Consider the following 24,555-nt stretch of genomic DNA (forward strand, 5'->3'; position numbering starts at 1 on the left):
CTGATCGATTTCGACCCGATGGTACTCGACCTGACCCGGACCCGACTTTAGATTTAAAAGTTCAATTTTTTTTAGATTTTTTTAATCGATTTAAATATTTTTTTTTTATCTAATTCATAATTTAATATTTATTTAACTTCTACAATATTACTTTTAGCCTTTTTAAAATAAGAAAAATAATAATTTTAAGAATTCTAAAGAGAAAGTTAATACATAAATATAAACATGTCAAAATGTCGGGGTACCGATTCAAACCAGACTCAATGCTATTCTGAAAAAGCGGATATATGAGTGACCCTAATTTTAGAGGCACCGGATCCGATAGGTACCGACCCGATCCGGGCCCATTTTATTATAAGTCCAAAATTATTGTTTTTTAGATTATTTTATAAATTTTTTTATCTAATTAATAATTTAATATTTAAATTTACGTTTTAAAATATACGTTTTTATTCTTTCAAAATTCATTTAAATGTAGCTTTTTTATATTTAATATAAGTAAATTTTTATAATTATATAACTTAAATTAAAATAAATTCTTGATAAAATAGATATAATAATTATTTTTAAAATATTTAAAACATAAAGAGTTATGAGTAAAATATTAAAATTATATTATTTTTAAAAAGTAATAAAAAAATGATTACTAAAATGACAAATAATGTTAAAAAAATAAAATAAAAATAAAATATGATTTCAATTTATTATAAAATATAAAAATTAGAGTATCTTAATCATTATATTTATTATATTTATATAATGCAATAAACTAATAAAAAAAATTAAAATGAAACCAGTCCTAATTTAAATTTAATTAATAGGTTTAATTTTCTCTCTTAAACTCAAACCCATTGATAACACATCCGTCATTGATAGAAATCGGCCATTGACGGCTCTCTCTCAAAGCTTTGAAATCTTAGATATTCGATTTTTCTCAGCTTTGAAATCTCATATCGGGTCTCGGTTCAGGTCTTGATTATTCGATTGACTCAAAATAACCCGAAACTGAACTACAAAATAAATACTGAACCGATCTGATGGTTCCTACCCGAACTGTCGGTTCCATTCTGCCTAAGAAAATTAATCGAGAAATAATAATAAAAATAGAAGTAATTAAAAAGTATTCATAAATAAAATAATATTAAAAAATATAACTTTAACGAGTTTATAAATTTTAAAGAAAATCAATTAGCTCTTCATAAAGTTAAATTAATGATAGTTGTGGAACTCATTATATATTAGTAAATTTGGCCGAATAGATCAACCACTAGCTAGAATCTGAAGTCCAGCGTTTAGAATTGAAATTCTAAGAATCTAATTATGAACTTTCATTTTCATGTTTCAACGAGCATCCCTAACTAGCCCTAAAAGTTTGAGATTTTGATTTTTTTTTTTTTTTCCACAACATCATCTTGAAGTTTGCTTTTAAAGATATAGAGTCAGTCCGACGAACCCATGAGCTAGGATAGACTCATCCTAGATAGTTTAATAGTTAGAAGAATTTTTTTTTTTTGTATTATTCCCTTAATTTCCTTTCTTAATAATTTTTTTTAAAGAATCTAACAAACATAAATAAAAAAGTGTAATACATGAGGGTCATTTTTATTCTATAGTTATACTTTAGCTATGAATTGGAACCAATAACAAAAGTCTATTTACCGTGGTTATTAATATAAAAAGGCAAATATGATCGAAAATTAATAGGGGTGGAGATGGGTACAACTATTGTCGATATTGAAATTTAGCGATGATAAATTGAACCATAATTTTGTATTTTTCCATTTTTTTTCATTCAAAATTTTAATTTATTTATCGTTAATGGTAGGTATTTATTATTTTCTAACCCGATAAGAAAATAAGACCGAGTACAAAAATATCAGGTTCAAGACATATTTTTGGGTTCAAGTCAAAATCTTGTCGATTTATTTAACATAAATAATAAATAGGTTAAAATCGAGTCAACTTGAAATGACTCAAAATAGACCCATCAACCTATTTATAATTTTGTTTTTCTCTAGAGTTTTGTTCGTTTGTGTTTTCCATCTCTATCATGCTTCGTGCTCCAACTTTAAGTCGTCCTCATGTAACTCACTATTCCTCACTTCTTTTGCAGTGGCTATTATGGAAAGAACTGAAGAAGATAATAATTTAATTGATCTTGATGATTGGATGGATGATTCAATTAAAGAAGTCATGGGGGCACGCCATCTTCTCACCCTAGTGATAAAATAAATGTTGTTTAATAGTCAATTAATAGACGAACAATGACTTTCATCTGGAATTTGGTCCCAATTTACTATCATTGGGGTATTGACTGCACTTTATGTAGACAAAAATTGGGTGGTGCAAAAAAAGAATTCTGATTTTCTTATATTCTTCTTCCACATAAATGGTTGCTTTGGCTAAACATTATGTATGATTTGACTAGTGATTGGAGTATTGAAAAAAGTTATTTTCTATTACTTTAGATAATACTATTGCAAATGATGTTTGTGTTGAAATACTCAAGACTCAATTTCAATAAATAATTATAGTGATTGTGTGCACATATTCTCAATTTGATTGTACAAGATAGTTTGAAAGAGATTGAGATTGCTGTGGATAAGATTAGAGAATGTATAAAATTTGTGAATGGTTCTCAAGGAAGAAAGAAAATGTTCATAAATTGTGTTTCTCATCAATAGATTCTAAAAGAGAATTAGTGTAAGATGTTCCTATTAGATGGAATTTTACATGTAAGATGCTTTCTAGTGCTCTTTACTATTGTGTTACATTTTGTCATCTTTAATTAATGATTCTAATTAATTTTTTGTCAGCTACAGAAAAGTGAGAATGAATTAAAAAAAATGTGGATTTCTTGAAGTTTTTTCATGATGCATATTTGGATTTTTTTTAATCTTGTTAAATGCGAACTTGTATTTTTCTCATGTTTTTTTTTTAATAAAATTGAAGTTAAATGAAAGGTCATCAAGTCAGGATTTATATATGAAGAAAATAACTTATCAAATGTGTGTTAGGTTCAATAAATATTAGTGTGAGTTCAATATATTGTTTTGAATTGTTTTTTTCTAATATAATATTTAATTGTGTTGATATTCCAGTAATTTGGTTAATTTAAAGATTTTGAGTTTGTTGGTGGTGCTTTGAATTAGAAATGTATTTTGATGAACCAGAAATAAAAAGACATTTTCAATTTATGTACTTAAGAATTTTGAAAATCCCTAACAATTCAATTATCTGAAATTCAGAGCCGGATTTACCTAATGAAAGTCCACCCCAAAAAATAAAAACTTTTTTTTTTATATTATGGTCAAAATGTGAAATTATTCCATAATTTTTTTAGATTTAATTCATTATTTATTTATCAAAAAAAAATTAAAATGTCAAGAACTTATATTTATCAACTCGTTTTATCTATGATTTTTTTGATTATTTTTGTAAACCCACCCAATTCAGATTTCTGGATCCGTCCCTGTCGAAGCTAGCTAAATTAGTTAAGGATGTTCTTATAATTCCAGTTTCAACGGTTGTATCTGAATCGACTTTTAGTCTTGGTGATAGAATTCTTGATAAATATCGTAGTTCAATGTCTCCCCAAGTTGTCTGGAAAAGATGGTTAAGTTTTTAATTTTTACTATCTAAAACTTTATTTCATAGTTTCATATTGCAGTTCCTTTACTTTTTGTGTAAATTTATCTCCTGTTAAATTGGAAGAATTAACTCTGAGACAATATGGGTTTAGACCTCAACAAAGTTGAATCAGATATTTGGGGTTTAAGGTGCAAATTCAAATGTTAGTTAATTATATAGGTTATGAGTTAATATTTTTTCATTAATATTTGCATCATAATTCATAAGTTTATCTCATAATTACTTTTTATCCAAAATTTGAATGTTGTATAGTAATTATATTATTTGATATTTAAACTGCTATTTTTTTTAATTGTCAAAGGAAACGACAGAGTACACTTTGAATATAGGGGCTGAGTATTGATGTTTATTCTTATGCTTAAAGACTTTCTCAACGTGGTTAAATATAAATGGATATTTTGTTAGCTTAGTTGAGGAACATTCAGAATGTAAAATGGATATTTTGTTAGCTTATGTTACATTCTCTTGTAAAAAAAAAAATATATTTGGAAGTAATTAATATATGAAGTTTGGATTATTGTTTTTTAAATATATTTTTAATTTGCAATTTTAATATTTTCATTATTTGCAGATGGTCTTTTGAGATTTGATATTATAATTTGGAGTTGGGAGTATGATTTGTATGTAATTTGTTTAATCTCAAATAGAGATATTGTTATTAATTTACATCAAGATATGCGTTTGGTTAATCAAGTCGAATTCAGGTCAAGTATAAATACATAAATCAGTTTTATGTGTGAGATTTTGATACAAATTATTAATTCGATAAGGTTTAATGACCCAATCTAAATTTCACACATAATTATAAATAGAGCTATTTGTATATGAGTTTGTTGATTGATTAAAGTTAATGTGATATGATTTGATTTCTTTTCTTTTATAAGATGAATGATTTAAACTTTAAACAGAAAGATACAAATTTATTTATTGATAAAATTCATCAAAAACACAAACCCATACAAAAGAAAATCAATCAATCAACAGACACATGATTTGAACAATAATAAGGGGGAAATCAAACAACATGAAACATATAGTAGTTAATAGAAAGAGGAGGCTATGGATGCAAATAAGACAATGACAAGAAAGAAATGAGGAGAGAAATGGGCAGAAGAGGATGGGGATGGAGGTGCCATTGTTGGGGAATGATCATGTCCTTCATGAGCTGATACAAAAGATAAGCTGCTTATAATCACCACCAATATCATCATAATCATCATCCATTTGGAGGAGGTACTTCTGGACAATATTGTAGCATCCATTTCTTAGGGTTAAAAGGGTATTTGATTGATTGGTTGGAGCTCCTCATATCTTCTTTTTCTTGAGATTATATATGCATATAGAGAAGCCAATTTGTTATGTGATTAATTAATATGTAACTCCTCTTCCACTTTCTATTTTTCAACTATTTTATTAATATTATACTTTGATGTACAAAATGTACTACATAGTACACAAATACTTATTTGTTATATTATATTGTACTGCATTTTGGATTTTTATTTTTTATTTTTTTTAGCTTTTCTGTTCAGAATTTATTTGATTTTGAGGAGTTATATATTTTTTTTTTGATATTTTATTATTTTAATTAATAAATTAAATAAAGTAATTAATGAGAGAATATAAAGTGATATTTGATTGCAGAATTAAAAAAAAAACAAATCCAACAATATCTTTAATTAATGAGTACTATTTTCTAGTTAAGCTATGGTACATCCAACATTGTTGAATACGTATAGAATAGTACAGTACATAGTTATTAAATGTTTTAAATAATTTTAATTTAATTAAAATTTTATTTTACTTTTTCTACATCAATTTATTAATTAAATATTATATATTTTAAACTAAAAAAATTATTTTTGCATTCTATATTAATACATTTTAAAATTTTATCAAAAAAATATCAATTCCTCAACATCACCATCAAAACTTCTTAAATTAATATTTTTATTGAAAAAACCCAAAATTATAAAGTTAGATTGATTAAACTTTATTTATTTTAATGGCTAATACTGAATATGTTTGGTTAAAACATAATTTTCGACTTATAAGCTCAATTTATTCGTATTTGCTTAATAATATGTTATACTAATTTTAACTAATAAGTTAATACAAAAATTATAATTAAACATATTTTAAGTTTAAATTTGCAATTTTTTTCTCTATCTATCTATTTTATCATTTAAGCTTATAATTTCAGCCATTAAACTTATAATTTCAATTTTTTAATGTATTATCTCTTTTTAATATTTGTATTAATTATTTCCCCTATTTTCTACCTATTATTTTTTTTATTTATATAATTATTTAACTAATTTATATAAATGATTATAATTAATAATAAAATGAGGAATATGAGAGAGAATTATATTTAAAAAGGAAAAAATTTGAGGAGAAAGAATTGAGAACTTTTTTTTATTATTTTGTTCAGGCAATTAGATTGTACGATATCTTACTCTCTTCGAAATTTCACCTCTTTATCCTTTCTCTAATAAAATATAAATTTAAATATGTATATTTTGTGACACACAAAAAAATCGTTTAAATATACAAATTTAAACATATATATCTTTGTTAACCTTTTTTAGATTTGTTATTTAAAATAATTTATTTATTTATTTTGAGAACGTTGGGTCCGTTTCGCCTTTGGGGTGCTACTAATTCCCGTAGATTAAGTATATAACCCACAAACACACTTAATCATTTAACTAAACACAAATTTTTGCTTGACATTCTCGAACCCAAGACCTCAGGAGACTGAGAATATCCACATCTTGTTGTTGTTAGGCTAGAATAGGGGTGTAAATGAGCCGAGCTGCTCGTGAGCTGTTCGTGAGTGGCTTGGTCAAAGTTCGATTCGAGTTCGGTCAAAATCAAATTCAAGTCGAGGTCGAGCCAGCTCGTCTAAGATTCGAGCCGAATTCGCCGAATTCGAGTTTAGGTAAACCTCGCTTGATGGCTTGTCGAGCTTTTTCGAGCCTAATCATATAAAAAAAATTATTATATTTTACTTTTTAATCAAAATTTGAAACATAATCATAACACTATCTATGGGCTCATTTATTATGGGCCTCCCCAAAATATACTTGTAAATTAAAAAAATATATATTATATAATTCTTATAAGGAAATAAATAAATTTAATATTAATTTAATTACATAAACATAACTTTTCAAAATCAAATCAAAATATAATTATACTATAATATTATTTAATATATGCAATCTCATATATTATATTTTATAAAATATATAACACTATAGAGTATTTATCAAGATATATCAAAATAATATTTATAAATTAAAAATATATATATTATATAATTTTTCTAAGTTATAAGGAAATAAATAAATTTGATATTAATTAAATGACAGAAACATAATTTTTGAAAATCAAATCAAAATATAATTATACTGTAATATTATTTAATATATGTCATCTCAATGTATTATATTTTATAAGATATAAAATTATTTTTATTTCATTATAAATATTTTATTTTTCAAAATAAACATAATTGAGTTTAATATATTTTTAAGTTTATCTTAAATACAATACACGCCTTGAAAGTATATTCTTAAACTTGCTAAATAACTCCCTTAAGTATTCTACGTGTATGCTTACGCGAACCAATACGTCCAATCTTACGTGAATCAAGTCCTGACTGAGAAAGAGTTACGGAGCGTAAAACAAAAAAATACGCGGAGGGTTGTATGGTCAGATGATTGGACTCTCGACTTCTATTTTGTTTTTTTAATATAAAAAATTAATATTTAAATATATTTAAATTCTAGCCTTTCTAGTCGAACTCGAACCTATGGTTATATGATCGAGCCGAGTTCGAGCTTAATAATAAAAGGTCGATAGAACTCTTGAGATCGAGTCGAGCCAATAAAAACGAACTCGAGTTCAGCTTGGCTCGTTTACACCCTAGGCTAGAAGAGGGGATTATTTAAAATAATATTATATTATATTATTTTTCTAATAATTAATTATAATTATTTAGATAGAAATATTAAAAGTAGTAAGAAAATAAATCAGAAAAATATAATTGAGCTTAGAGCAACCTAAAAGATATTACATAAAACTAGCATGAATCTAATGCATTTGCACGGTGAGAATATAAATAAAATATTATTTATTTATAAATAGAATGGAAATACGGCTGGATAGAATAAAGCAGGCAACTAAAAGAATGCTACAGTTTAGGGTTTAGGATTTCTGGACGATAGGCAAACGATGACGAACAAAACTTGATGTAGAACGGAAATGTGACTGTATGGAACAGAGAAGACGACCGGAAGAATGTTACGGTTTAGGGTTTCTAGACAATAGGCGAACGATGGCGACGATAAGCGACGAACAATGGCCAAGGTATATCAGACCTTGTTTGATGCCTTATAGAGTTGGTGATGGTCACTTCAGGAGAAGGTGCCGGGGTTGGTGAATCATTGGATTATTTAAAAGAAAAGAAATTGGTTAAAACCATGCCTTTATAAAAAAATAATTAACAGTAACTTTTTTTTTCAAAATCCGCTACATGCATATAATTTATTAAGTCATGTTTGGTTGTTCCCTTATACAATTTATGTGGTTAGCTTTAAGGCAGTGCCGGACCTCAAATTTTGAGGCCTGAGGCGAGCACAAAACGTGGTGCCCTCAAAGTTTAATATTCATACATATATTTTTTTATCGATTTAAATATAATAGTATTTGTAAATGAATTCTAGAAATAAAATATCATCAAAACAATATGTCATAAGTAAATGCTAAAAAAACTAAGAAGATCCAAACAAAATATAAAATTCATGTTCTGAACTAGTACATAGTCACTTAAATATTACTCGTCTCGCATTTTTTGAAGCGAAAGTATTGATCAAGTATGCATAATCAACTTTCTCAATAATTTTTTTCTCGATAGATAACATGGCTAACCCATTTAGTCTTTCTTGCGACATAGTTGATCGAATATAAGTTTTAATCAACTTCAATTTGAAAAAACTCATTTCCGCAAATGCAACAGTAACTGGTATAGTCAGCAAAACTTGATATGCGATATAGGAATTTGGATAACAATCATTCATTGTTTTCAAATAATTCAGCACATCAAACGCTCTTTTTGCTTCTCCGGGTAATGAATGTCTTAACAACTTTAGTTCTAGAAATAAATTTGATCCATCAATATCGTAGTGCCCATCATGTGTTAAAGAATTTTGAAGATTGACACATGAGCTCAAGAGACCATCATCAACAATAGAATTCAACTTCTCCAAACTAAATAAAAACCTAAAAGTTTCTTCATACTTTTAAAATTGCTCAAACCGAGTTTGAAGTGAAGAAATAGCTTGATCAATTATAAATAAAAAGTAATTAACTCGAAAAGATTATTTAGGAGATTGAGTTACCTCTTCACTGTTGATATCATCAAATTGTCTCTTTCTCCGAATGATGCGTTTTTCTCGAAAAATATGTTTAATTCCCATTTCACTTGCAATATGTTCGGCTTCAACCAAGGCTTGATCAAATCCAGATTCTCTAAACTCTTGGAGAAAAGAAATAAGCCCCTTTAACTGTTCGATAGCAACATCAATATCCATTTTTTCTAATTGGAGAAACTTACTGAAAATGTTAATCTCATATAATAACTTGTACCAAATTATCATTCCGGTTAGGAATTCAAAATTCTCAAGTTCAAATGATTCCAAGCCCTCAGCTTCACTCTTTATTTTTGAGTCATAAGAAGTGTTTGCCAAATCAATTAAAGCATTTCGTATTTTTGAAGTCTGGTCTTTTATGGGCTTCACACTTTCAACATGGCTTTCCACCGTGTTTGTGATAATGGCTTGACCGTAAGACCTTGTACATGATCTTTGAATATTTTCCACCGCTTGGTAGAAGAAGAGAATAATGAATATATGCGGTGTATAACACCAAAAAATGACATCGTTTTAGGACAACAATTTACCATATCACATAGTGTGAGATTAAGACTGTGGCATCCACATGGAATGTAGAAAGCTCTTGGATTCATTTCAAGTAATCTATTTTGTACACTCTTGTGCTTGCCTTTCATATTAGATCCATTGTCATATCCTTGACCTCTTATATCATCAATCGCAAGTTCGAGATTGCTTAAAATATTTCTAAGCTCTATAAAAAGCCCAAGCCCAGAAGTTTCATTAACTTTCAAAAATCCAATCCAAAATTCTTCAACCACTATTGCATTTTCTGAATCATCCACACATCTAATTATAAGGGACATTTGTTCCTCGTGACTTGCATCAGGAGTGCAATCAAGTATCACAATGAAATACTTTGCATGCTTAATTTTTGCAACAATTAAATTTTTTACTTCAGTTACCAACATCTGTATCAATTCATTTTGGATTTTGGGCCCAAGATAAGTGTAATGAATCTGTCGTTCTTGAACACGCCGAAGGCGTTCCTCCATTATTGGATCAAATTCGGCAATCATTTCAATTAATTGTAAAAAGATTCTATTATTCTCAACATAAAACTTTTCACAATCTCCTCGAAGTGCCAAGTTATTTTTCGCAATTCTTTGCACAACTGCAATTATTCTTTTCAATACTTGTTTCCAATGTTCTCTCTTTGTTAATTGCTACTTGCACACTTTCATCAATTGTCTTTTTCTTTTGAAGTCTTCTTTCTAATTCAATCCAACTAGTCATACAATCAATATGATCTTTACTAGTTTCATGAAGATTGAGGCATCGACTGATATTCTTCCAATCTTTGTATCCTTCGTCAGCCAGATAACCAAGTTTCGCCATGGTTCTCTGAGTTTTGAATAACTTGTAACAAAAACAGAAGATCTTGTCCATATAAATAGAGTACACTAACCATCATCTGTCACTTTTCTCACCATTTGTCAATTGTCTCTTATAATGTGATTGATTGAAATGTCTTCCAGTGTTATCAAGAGGAAACAAAATATCATCATATCTTTTAGGACCTCTTTCAACCAAAAAATGCCTAATATTTTGCATTTTGTCCCAATTTCCTGGATCATCAACATTTAAAAGAAACAAAATCTTTTGATTTATATCTCCATCAGTGTCACTTTTAGGCATACTTACATCGTTCTCATTTTCAGACTGTTTTGGGTATTCATTGCGAAGTTCATTCAATTCACCATGTTCCCGATCATTCAACTTATCATCGATGTCATTATGGTTCACTTGCTCTACTATTTGATCGCTTGTGAAATACTTATTAAGGCTTCCTACTTGGCTTTGAATTAAAACATCTTCCTTTTGTTTTTTCTTTCTTTTTTCTGTTCTAGACAATTGTTTTCTTATAGGAGGCATGCTTGATAAAACTCTAAATGATAATCTGCATTAAAAATTTATAGATTAACCAGCATTCTATGAATCTATGATTAACCACAATGTTGCACTTCCGCTATGTAATAATGCAAGATACAGATTGTGAATCCACCATTCCACCAGACAAGTCCTCAACAACCAAAAATAATCAAGTAAATTGAACCAAAATCTCACCGAAATTGGAGGAAGAACTCTAGTGGGCAGTGGCACACAGTGCTGAGAAACAAGGCTGGAACGAGCGAAAAAGGCCCAAGAGCTCGAGGAAGGAGACGACCGAGTTTTTTACTCCGATTCCGGCAAGCTGGAGGATCCACGACGGGCTTGGGGTTTGGGGGAAGTGTTTCCTTTTCTTTTTCCAGAATTCTTGTTCTTATTTATTTTTTCCTTGATTTTGTTGATTAATGGGAATCGTGCGATTCTTTTCTCCAAGTAAGATAGTGTTTATATTTTTATTTTTTTGGATACAAATTAAGTTAGGGTGGTTATCATTGATAGGTTATCAATTATTATTTATGAGCTTTTTAAAAATAAGTCCATGAACATATCATTATAATTTATTTATTTTGAAGATTTTGGTGCCCTAAAAATATTTGTGCCTGAGGCAATTGCATCACTTATGACACCGCAGGTCTAGGTCTGGGCCTGCTTTGAGGCTAGGCTATGTTTGAATTTTATTTTCTGCAAAATTAAAATATTAAATATTAATATTCAAATTATTTTTTTTTTCAACAGCATTATTATTATTATTATTATTATTATATATATTTTTTTTTGATTGATTTTGTTTTATTATATATATTATTATTTTTCTATTACTATTTGCCTTATTATTAGTAGTATTATTTTTTTATTATTATTACCATTATTTTATTTATTTATATTTTTTGTTGAGTTATTTTATTATTACTATTATTATCATTATTAATATATTTTTGTTATTTTGAGTTTTATTTTTAAAAAAATATCTTTATTTTATTATTTTATTTATTTTATTTACGAAGTTCAAGTCTAATTTTTAATTAATCTTTGAATTGATTGATACATAATCTTTTTTAAAATTAATTGTTTTATTTTAATCCAGAGAAATATATCTACAAATAAAATTTGAGATTATTCTTATAAATTATAAAGTGAGGGTAAAAAATGAGTGTCTTAGATTGCTGTAAATGTCTAAGCTTCAATCGCAAGAAGATCTGAATGCATCACTTCAGGCCTAGTTTGATGCCTAGGCTGTGTGCTACGCAGAGACCTCTTTCCTTTGATTTTGGACACGAAATCTAGTCAATGATCGATTCCTTTCTAGAACTCTCCCTCTACCACCACATTTTTTGTACAGCACATAGCCTCCCCAAACCTAAGAACGTGAGGCATTCTTAAGGGCTGCTGATAAAGTCGATTGAAGATCGATGGCCAGTATGACTCTTCAACTCCCCCTACCCTCTCACAATCTTCTGTGTTGCTTTACCCCGAACACTCACATGCGATTATTCGTCCATCAAGCTGATCACACGATCTCACCTACCAACCAAGAATTAGTTAGTCTTCCTCTGGACATCAATTTTATTTGAGATACCTATTTTAAGGGTGTGACTCTACCCTTCCCACTCCCTCTCTCGTCATCTTTTTAAATTTGTTATAGTTTTTAAAGTAAATCTTTCTTTGGTGTCTACTTGTTGAGAAACATTTAACAATGATGGTTCTTTTCGCATTGATATTATTTATAATGTTATATGTTAGTGTTATTTGAAATATCATAGATAAACTCACAAATTTTATAGGAAAAAAGCTCATTTAGACGTATGTACTTGTACAACTAGCTCATTTAAACGTATGTAATAATAAAAGGTCATTTAAATGTACGTACTATCAAAAATTGGCTCATTTAGCCTCTTTTAGTAACCATGGTTAACTTTTATTTTTAAATTTATATATTTATTAATTAAATATTAATATATTTTCTCTCTCTTTCCTTTTCATTTATTATTTCATTTATTACTAATAAATGAACTATCTACTTTTATATTTTTTATAATTTTTTATTATCTCTATATGAGTATTTATGATTGATTATTTTTATTTTATTTTATATATATATGAGCATTTATCATTAATTATTTTAACTCTATATTTCTTATTCTTTTTTATATATTTTTTTATATTCACATTAATTATTAATTATTTTAAAATTGTTTAATCCCAATAATTGAATATGACAATGAAAATTCTTTTCAACAATAAAAATCCTTGGATACAAAAATAAATTAATTAATAATTAAGAATTGAATAATAATAAAAACTCATTCATCAAACACTAAAAGAGTAATAATCAAATATTAGACAAAAACAATTCCTTTACTACTAATATAAGTCGTGAATAAAAATTAAATAAAAAATTATTAATTTCATTTTTATTTAAATTAAACTAAATAAGAAAATATCCTTTTTCATTTTTATTATATTAAATTAAATAAGAAAAAACTCTTCAAAAAAAATATTACAATAAAACATCAAATTCATAAATAAGTTGTTAAATTTTTTTAAGAAAAATGAGAATTTAAGAAATATGAAAAATAAAAACTAATAAAAAAAGAAGATAAAATATAAAAGAGAAATTAATATTAAAATAATAAAAAAATTAAAAAATTATTAATTTCATTTTTATTTAAATTATACTAAATAAGAAAATATCTTTTTTCATTTTTATTATATTAAATTAAATAAGAAAAAACTCTTCAAAAAAAATATTACAATAAAACATAAAATTCATAAATAAGTTGTTAAATTTTTGTAAGAAAAATGAGAATTTAAGAAATATGAAAAATAAAAACTAATAAAAAAAGAAGATGAAATATAAAAGAGAAATTAATATTAAAATAATAAAAAAATTAAAAAATTATTAAATTCATTTTTATTTAAATTAAACTAAATAAGAAAATATCCTTTTTCATTTTTATTATATTAAATTAAATAAGAAAAAACTCTTCAAAAAAAATATTACAATAAAACATAAAATTCATAAATAAGTTGTTAAATTTTTTTAAGAAAAATGAGAATTTAAGAAATATGAAAAATAAAAATTAATAAAAAAAGAAGATGAAATATAAAAGAGAAATTAATATTAAAATAATAAAAAAAATTAAAAAATTATTAATTTCATTTTTATTTAAATTAAACTAAATAAGAAAATATCCTTTTTCATTTTTATTATATTAAATTAAATAAGAAAAAACTCTTCAAAAAAAATATTACAATAAAACATAAAATTCATAAATAAGTTGTTAAATGTTTTTAAGAAAAATGAGAATTTAAGAAATATGAAAAATAAAAACTAATAAAAAAAAAGATGAAATATAAAAGAGAAATTAATATTAAAATAATAAATAAATTAAAAATAAAATAAATTACCTAGTTTAATTAATGAAAAAGAAGGAGAGAGAAAATATATTAATATTTAATTAATAAATATATAAATTTAAAAATAAAAGTTAACCATGGTTATTAAAAGAGGCTAAATGAGCCAATTTTTAATAGTACATATGTTTAAATGATCTTTTATTAGTACATATGTATAAGTGAGTTAGTTGTACAATTTTTATTATTGTAAATTAATAAATATGAATAAGGAGATGAAAAATGAGAATTTTGCCTTTGAGTTATACTAGGATTAGGCATGGCAGTGGTTCGGACTATTCGGGTATCCAAAGGAATAGACCCGATCAGTTCAAAAATTGTTTTATGAATTTTAAATTGTAAATATTAGGTCTAAACCAACTGATTCGGGTACCCATTAAAACAATAGACCCATTCATTAAGAAAACCATTCGTTTCTCTTTGGAGCTAAGTTGGATCAAGTCATTCTTCAGTCCAGAATCTTATATGGGGATGGTCGATCCTCCATCTTTTTGTTTCCTTACTTTGCAAGAAAGAAAAGCCACAAGATTCACGAGGCAATTTCTATAAAAAAAATATATAATATATATACTACGGCTAGTTTGATTCATATAGTTGTTTTTAGAACAACAATTATTTTGTAAAGTAACAATCAGTTTAAATGTTAGTCTAATTTTAGTTATAAGTGTATATATTTCTTTTAATTGTGGGTAAAAACAATAAATTTGACTATCAAAATATATATTAATGAAATAAAAAATATTAAACGAATTAAAAAAATGTTTATAAACATGTTAAAAAAATTAAAAATTTATATAAAATTTAAAGCAAATCTGACCGTTATAAAAATTCGGATCCTTATCAAAATATAGGTAACCGATTTTTCGGGAAAACTGAGAATCTTATAAAAATTAATGTCTATAATGGTTTAGGTAAAATAACATATTTCCTCTTTATATTTGAAAATATAATTTTGTTGTTAGGCAAGTGTTTTCATGAGAAATTTGAGGAAATAACTCTGATAATAGGGTTATTTCCAAACTTAATATAGGTAGGATAATTTTTGTAAATATAACATTTTAGTCATGACAAAAGACACTTATACCCCTCAAATAAAAATTCCCTCTTTCCCTTCTTCTTTCCTCTTTCTCTTCCTTCCCCCTTCATTCCTCTCTTCTCTACGGCCACTCAACCACCCCTCTCTTCCTTTATTCTCCGAACTCCGAGCTCCCGACGCCGAGACGTCCAAGCAAACGTCGTTGAGGCGTCCCCTTCTTCTGCCTCGACTGTAGCATCCCACCGATGGGTAAGTTTATATTTTTCGTAGGCGACAAATACATTTTTCGTCTACGAAATTTTATTTTATTTTATTTTCAGACGAAAAATGTATTTTTCGCCTATGAGGTCATTTAACTTTCTTAACATTGTTTTACTTGGCTAATCTTACAGAGATTGTTGTTTAAGTATATGTCTTAGATTTCGTTGATCTGTTTTGTTGGTTTATTTTTTTTTATGTTTGTGTTGTGTTTAGACATTTTGTATATGTTTTGGTTAAAACTAGTTACTAAAGAAACACAATTTTACTCATTTTAGATTGTTATAACTTACATGATTATGATTACTTTTTTTCGTCATTAGAGTTTTATTTCTAGCACAATTGCACAACCGACAGTCCTTTGATTAAGCCATTTGTGCCACTCTAAAGAGATGCATACTTGAATGTAAATGAAGAGTACTTTGGCTACAAAAGACATAGAGGATCTTTAGTTTAAATGATGTACGTTTACTTTTATTAAAGGGTTATTAAGTCCATAAAGCGAGATGAATCTACTTGTCTTTCTTCTCCTCCTTGATTGACGATGAAGATGATACATCACCAATCTTAAAGGGGTCGACACTGTAAGCGTACTGCTGAATAATGGCGAAAAAAACTATCTCCATACACACCAACACATTCTAATACGCCTCTTCAATTTTCTTCACCTCAATCCAAATATGATGGGATTTTATTACACCAGTGACAGCTAGAATCTCAAGCACAATCCCCTGTTTTGTTTGTACACAATAGATTGAATGATTCACAAATATAATGATTTGGATCCATATTCAAATGGAAGGTTAGAATATTACCTGCTAGAAATAGAAGAAGACAATTTCCTTGATGCACAAGAATTTTGCTAGAGGGCGGTGTGGTTTCAATTCTTTATCAAACACATGGTAAAAGATCACAAGAGAATACAAGGCAAGTGAGAGTCAGGGCTGAAAACGAGTCGAGTCGAGCTCGAAAAAATTTTAACGGCTTGAACTCGAGCTCGAGCTCGATCGAGTATCAAAATTAAAGCTCGAGATCGAACTCGAACTCAAAACAAGTACTCGAGCTCGACTCGAACTCGACTCGATTAGCTTGAATTTTACCGAGCTCAAGAGCTCGACTCGATTAGTTCGATTTATAGCTCGAGCTCGAGCTCGAACTCGACTCGAAACATACAAAATTAAAACATATCAACTAAATAGTTTCACACTTTCAATATATCAAAAGATCACAACAAAATGAATAAACATATAGAATTATTCATTTCACCTAAAACATAAACATTCCATCAAAATCAAATAGAACACACAACATTACACATTAAAACATTCAACTTAAAACATAACCATTCTAACTAAAAATATCTAAAATCCAAAGTCCAAACATACAATATATTAAATTAGTCCAACATAAAACAACCAAACTTACTTAATCAAAACTCCAAAGTTCCCAACATTCCAAAGTCCAAACTTACTTAATCCAAACTTCCAAAGTCCAAACTAAAAAATAACACCTTATTTGGATTCCGGAAGACAAATTTCTTGATAAGTTTTATCTCTCTGAAAAAAACAATATATAGTTAAATTAATGTTCAAATAATAATATATGTTAACGTAAAATAAAAAATATTAAATTTCACTTACCCTCGTATTTTTTTTCACTCCATGCAAATGTCGAAGCCAATCTCCTCCACATAGAAGAACTTGCACCGTCTCTGGGGAAAGTGATGAACGATAAGAATCAATGACCCTCGTCCCAGCACTAAATGTTGCTTCGGAAGCTACCGAACTTACTGGAATAGCTAAAATATCAGCGGCCATTTTTGATAACACTGGATATTGTAGACTATTCATTTTCCACCAATCTAAACATGAAAAATCTTTAGGAATTTCACTCTTTTTCAAACGACCCTTTTCGAGATAGTCTAATAATTCAGATTTTGAAGGCTCTGAAGTCTCAATTTCCGCACAATAAGAATCAAAGTCATCCCAATTGGAGGAAGAATCACGTTGAGTCGTATTAGAATTGGAAGAGCCAATATTTTCCAAATGGAATGAACGAGAAATCCTTTCACAAGCATTTTCAGCAACATAGACATCATAAAGGCTAACAAGAGCATCTTTAACCTTACAAATATTTCTTTGGGCATCACCTAGTTCTTTGTTGGCGGCTGTCCGAATGAACTATGGAGGAGAAGAGATTAGGGATTTTGGAGGAGAAAGGTTAGGGTTAGGGATTTTGGACTTTGGAGGAGAACTGGAGAAGAATGAAGAGGGAGGGTGCCCGTTAGGGATTTAGCCATTTAGGGTATAAATTTATATTTTATATTTTAATACTCATATTTTATATTTAATTAAAGTATTACAATTTTTTATATTATAAAAAGTAAATATAAAATATAAAATATAAAATATAAAATATAAAATATAAAATATAAAATATAAAATATAAATATAAAATATAAAATATAAAATATAAAATATAAATTAAAAAATATATATAAAATATAAAATATAAATTAAATATAAAATATATTAATATAAATTATATATATTCGAGTAGCTCGTCGAGTACTCGAGCCAAGTATATAACTACTCGAACTCGGCTCGATTATATAACGAGTCGAGCTCGAGCATGCTCAAGCTCGAGTTTGACCGAGCTCGAGTCGAGCTTTGACCGAGCTACTCGCGAGCAGCTCACGAGCAGCTCGTCTCATTTTCAGCCCTAAGTGAGACTGAAACATTTAAGATAATAGTGAATATTCAGCTGACCCAACTCGGATATATTCTCATTCTTTGAAGAACTATCATCAAGATTGAACATACAGGTCGAATCACAACAAAATGTCATGTCCACGGCTTTAGAAGCTTTAGCGATTGGTGATTCAACCGAACTATATGGGGCTGCAATCAGTATAAAAAGAACCACCTCTTTGAAACAGAGGAAACAAAATCCTCAAAAACTACACCCAAAAAACCAAGTTTTACCCACATGAAAGAGAGTCATTGGAAACGAGTGATGAATTTCTATTCCTTTTACCCCATCTGGAACTATGTTCTTGCTCAAGGATATGTTCAAGTAGTTATACATCAACGCCATAAACTTAGAAATAATCTGCATTTACAACGACAACAAAATAATCTCCTATTGGAATTACAAAAAACCTTAAAAATGTTTGGTACTATACTTACCAAAGCTTCATAGCATTCCTTAATTGATTCAAGAAAAGTAAAATAAGAACTGCTCCATGTAAAATGTAACAAACTAGTGTAGGATACAACAACATATAAAGGAGCCATGAGAATGATAACCAATATAGCCTTCTGTTCCTTTGGTTTCCTCCAGCATAATATATGTGTCAATACTAATTTAGCAGAAACCAACAGTGTAATCACCAAGCAACAAGTTGTTGCAATATAAGTTATTTGTGTTGGATGCATCTTTCCTTAATAACTGAGAACCTGCATTACAGATTTGAAACTTCTTCAACCCTTAATAACTAGATTTGTTGTATTATTCACGCGGTAGATTTCAGAAAATTTCTTGAGATTCTAAATCTATAAGTTAGAAAGAAAGGTGTATGATCAAAGTAACTAGGATTCCAAGTATAATCGCGCGAAAGACGCATAGTTTTTTGAAAGATGTATTAAAAGTACGACGAAGGTTGTGAACTCCGATGCATTTTTCGCAGGCGACAAATGCATATTCGTCTGCGATGCCTGCAACAGATGCATATTAAACCTTAAACTATTTAGTCACCCTAAAAACCCTAAACCAAACGCTAAAACCCTAAATCATTCTTTCATTTCAGCATGCATGCAAGGAAAACGACAAAAAAATGGGAATAACTCACCTGAAATGATGAAGGCATTCCAGCGTTACCTCGAGGAGTTGATCGATTGACTTCCTTCGTTTCGTTGCTTCGCTTGGATTGTCGGGGGAGAAACTGAAATGAGAGAAAGGGAAACCAAAGGGTCGGTCGGGGGAGAAATTGAAAGGGAACGAGGAGAGGGAGGAAAAGAAATAGAAATAACCCAAATTTTTAATTAAGGGTAGAAGTGTCTTTTGCCCATGGGAAAAGGTTACTTTTGCAAAATTTATTATGCCCATGCTAAATTTAGAAATAACCCTATTATCAGGGTTATTTCGTCAAATTTCCCGTTTCCATCTGCACCAAGGCATACTCTCTAGTTCATCCTGCTTGTTGTATGAGGAGTGAATTTGAGAGACAGAATGAGGGATGAAATGATGTGTCACTATATCACTGGTTCGAAAAAAGATAAAATTAGGTGAGGAGAGAAAGAAAAAATAGAAATTTTGTTATTTTTTCGACCAATCAAATTGCGCCACGCGATTCCCTCTCCCTTAGTATTGTTTTGCAAAACTGTAAAATTTATTTAAATCAATTAATTTCGAAATAATTTTTATTTCAAATAATAGTTAATTATCTCTTATTGTATATTCTAAAATTAAGTGGAAAGATAAACAAAATGTTTTCACCTCATAAATAAATTTTATCTCGAATCTCATAAAAAAAATGTGACTAACAAACAAATATCCTCAGAGGTTTGTCTCGGTCGAAAAGAGATTAGTAACCAAAATATGTTTGAACTAGTTTTAGACAAGTTTTAACTTTATTTAAGATCAGTTATCTAATTTTCACCATGAAAAATCAAGAAATAAAATGTTGTTTTTGAAAACGCACATATAAAAAGATTTTGAAATTTTGTTCAGTGTTTATAAGTTACACTCAAAACACAACCTTAATCATAACATAATACTTGAACTCCTTCATTTTCTTAGTTCTTTAAGTTACATTGTATTTAGAGGTTCCGCAATTAAAATATACAATATTTTATTGAATTGTGATGAATGATTTTTATTTTTGTATTGAAATGAAAGATGTTTTATTTTTTATAATATATGTACGTTAGATTCTATGGATAATTTCAAATTTAAATTGATTTTTTTTTTCTGAGTTAAATATAAGTAAGCATTAATTAGTATTTTATTATAACTTTTAGGTCAAAATTGAATAATTAAGAAATAATTGATACAATTTTAAAATTTTATAAAACAGTGGACTTAAAATATATCATATACCTACATAATATTGATTTATAAAACGTGTCAGGGTCCCAAGAGAAACCCTGATCTTGATTTTTCCCTAGTTATGTTTTCAATTATCTTTTTCTCCATCTCTAGCCGCCGCCTTATTTCATATCTCAATTTTTGAAGAATCTATATGATCAAGATTTGGGTGACGTGATTCGAAGATGAAATGTAAAAATCTGGTCATTCAAAGAAGTTTTCAATACGGAATGAAAATCAGAGTCATGGGAGGATTCAAAGTCTACGATGGTTTATATAAGATAACTAGTAATATGGTATTGGTTATGGGTTAGCCTTATCTCCATCTCCAATTTTTGTTAGGGTTTGTCCGAATCTAGTGGTTGATGCAGGATCAACTCGAGGTAAGTTTGTTACGGCTGAATACTGAGTCTACTCAGCCTATTCAAACCAATTTTGTGATCGATCATTTTGGATGAATGATCGGACAATTAGGAGAAATGATAATCTGGTTCAATGAAGATTGTTCAATATAGTAGTTGAATGACTGAAAATGTGCAGCCCTTTTTAATGGAAGTAGATGATAATGATGAACAGAGGATGATGAAACAAACATGAAACCGAACCGGAACAAACTTGTAGGTGCAAATGTTGTTCAGGCTTGAATATTATGTTGCATACATAGCAAATGAAAAGGTGAGTAGTGATCAAAGTAATGTCAATGAACGGAGCAGTTTCAGGGCGAGATTGATCCAACAGACACATGATAACTTGAGTTAGAAACTAGTTTTATGGGTGTAAGGATGGATTTCCTTGAAATTTTGAATGTGTAACTAGTTGATTTAATTAAATGAGTTGAGTTGATATTTGTTTCTTTAATGTGATGTTAATGGTTTGAATGCATGTAAGGTATTTGATTTAATGTTTAATGAAGTTTTTGTTTCAATGATTCAATTACTTTGATCAGTTCCATCTGCCTTAATATTGTTACAAAACAAAATAATATTTGCAGGACTCTTAAATTTTGTTACAAAAGTCAATCAACATAACTGCAGGGCAGGTCCTAGGTAAATCTAACAAGACCACAGGCTAAGGCAACACTCCTCAGGGCAATTCATTTGTTAAAAATATTAAAGTATTTAATTAAATTTATTATAATTTTAAACATAAAATGATGTAGTTTATTGATTTAAGATAAAAAAAATTAAAAATTTATGTGGTTATGAGTTTAAATCTCACCAAAAAGATCCACTAACACTTGTATAATCAAATTTGACAATGATGTACGATTTTTTGGCTAACTATTTTTTAAGGCATTATTTTAAATATACGGTTAAAATAAAAATAGAAGAGGGTCTAATGTGGGTGGGTGTCTGGGGTTAGTCCTTTCCTATTTCTCAAACCTCATTTTTTTTTAATATCCGATTTTGACTTGACTTTATATGTTTCTACCTTATTATTTAATTAAATATCTATAAAATGTAAAAATTAAAAAGAAATAATATCGAAATATTATAAAAATAAATAAAGATATTGTTATATTATAGATGACGAAGAAGATAAATCGTTTGAAGACGAAGAAATGAGTATCTGTCCCCAAATCCGATTTTTATTTTACTATACAATTTGGACGGGTATCTTTGTTTATACCATATTATTTAATTAAATGTCTATAAAATTGTAGAGATTCAAGAGAAATCTAACTTTATTTAAAATTAATAATATCAAAATATTAAAAAAACAAATAAAGACATTGCTTACCAATTTATATATATTATAGATGAGGAACAAGATAACAACTTTGTTATTAGAGTTGAAAAAAAAATTACAACATAGATAAAGAAATGTTAAATAGTATCGTTTGAAGAAGAAGAATGCCTAGAGAAAAATAATATGTTGCTACTAAAAAAAGTTAAAAATGAAGAGTAAGGGAGAAATAATATTTTGGAAAACATTAAAAGGATAAAATTAGAGTAGGTGTGTAGATTGGTTTTAATGTTAGTTTGATGTTTAATTTTCTAAACTAACTTATTTTGTTTATTCATTTTAAAATTAATTCATTTTAATGTTAAAACTCAATTTTCTTTTTATTTATTTATACATTTAACAATTATAAATCATTATTAAATACACCATAAAATTAATTATTTATATTATATATATTTAAATTATTATTTTCATAAATTTAATTATTCATATTTAATATATATAGATATTAAATTATTATTTATCAATTTAGTTATTTATATTTTAATATATATTTATACATTTCAATTTAATTATTTATATTTTAATATATATTTTTTCTTATAATTTCTATATAAAAAATTAGAACTTCTGCTATATACTTGTCCGAACTTCAAACTACTATACAAACACGTCATTTAATCGTTATACCACTGTTATACCACTATTTACCACATATTCTTTTTGGAGAAACTTATTTTTTTCCTTTTCGACTTAACTCTATCAAAAAAAAAAAAATGACAACTTAATATCATAATTAAAAAATAAATATATAAGACAATCTATATATATATATGAATAGACAATATGTAAGCAATCAACCTACTGTATTCTTATTTATTGTGAATGTTTAACTAATTTTAAAGTGTATATATATTCATAATTAATTATTTAAAATGGAAATAATATGTTTCCATTATAATTAATTTTAATTACTATTAATAAATTATAATCATTACTAATTTCATACAAAATGAAAGTTAATATCTTAATTACTTACTTATGAGAAATGATTGGGAGAGTTAATGACACGCAATCTTTGGTACCAACCAAATCTTTAATTTTTATTTTGTAATTAAAGAGAACTAGTATTACAATCATGACCCCGTGTAAAATCAAAACGCTTCCAGATGGAATTGAACTCATGACATTTTTGGTATCTTAAGCCGACTCTTACCACTGAGCTATCATGATAGAGATCAACCAAATATTTAATTAAAACTTGAACAAATTAAATTATTATATTCTAATTTAATTTCTTTATAACATTTATATAATGAATATACATATTAATGCTTCGTCAGAAATTTATATATCAAAATATTAGCTTATAAAATTAAGCTTTAAATATAAGAACAAATGTGTTAATAATAATAATAATAATAATAATAATATATATATTTATATTTATATTTATAAAGACTGTATTACTTATTTTGTGTACTAATGTTTTTATGTGTAAAAAGAAAAAAAAATATATATATAAGTTTAAATTTATATTTTAGTATTATTATAATTTTATATAATAATTATATATAATTAAATAAAATTATATAAATGAAAAAATAATAAAATAATAAAAATTTAATAATAATAGAGAATGAATGAAAACGATTAAAAGTAGTGATAAGTGTTGAGTTTTGTTTGAATTTTCAACTACAAAAAATGTTTAATAGTGGTTCAAGTTTACTTTTAATTTATTAATGGCAATAGTATTTTAAAGGGTTATGTTAAAATAGCTCTAATATTTAAAGAGCGGCATCCGTCGTTAATAAAAGAAGTCAAAAATTAAAAGAGAAAGAAAGAAAAAATCTAGTAGTAGATTTTCGCCTACAGTCGCGCAGGGTTTATCATACTGACGATCGAAGATTTAAACGAAGTCCGATTGCACTGAGATTTTGTCGAGAGGTTGGTAACTCATTCATCTACATTTTCAACAGTCTTATCAAGGTTTGGACGTCTCGAAGTTTGTTTTTTTGGGGCTTAAAGTTTCTACCTAATTTGAGTTTTTTATTTGACTTGTTTAAGACCAAA

At 27.4% G+C, this 24,555-nt stretch overlaps 1 pseudogene; it reads right to left on the reverse strand.

The window, feature by feature from the left end:
• Nucleotides 1-10,520: 10,520 nt before the first annotated feature.
• LOC124929062 lies at nt 10,521-19,146 on the reverse strand (annotated as a pseudogene).
• Between the last annotated feature and the right edge of the window lie 5,409 nt (nt 19,147-24,555).

This window comes from Impatiens glandulifera, chromosome 1, assembly GCF_907164915.1.
Source record: "Impatiens glandulifera chromosome 1, dImpGla2.1, whole genome shotgun sequence".
In the NCBI taxonomy this organism is placed as follows: domain Eukaryota; kingdom Viridiplantae; phylum Streptophyta; class Magnoliopsida; order Ericales; family Balsaminaceae; genus Impatiens; species Impatiens glandulifera.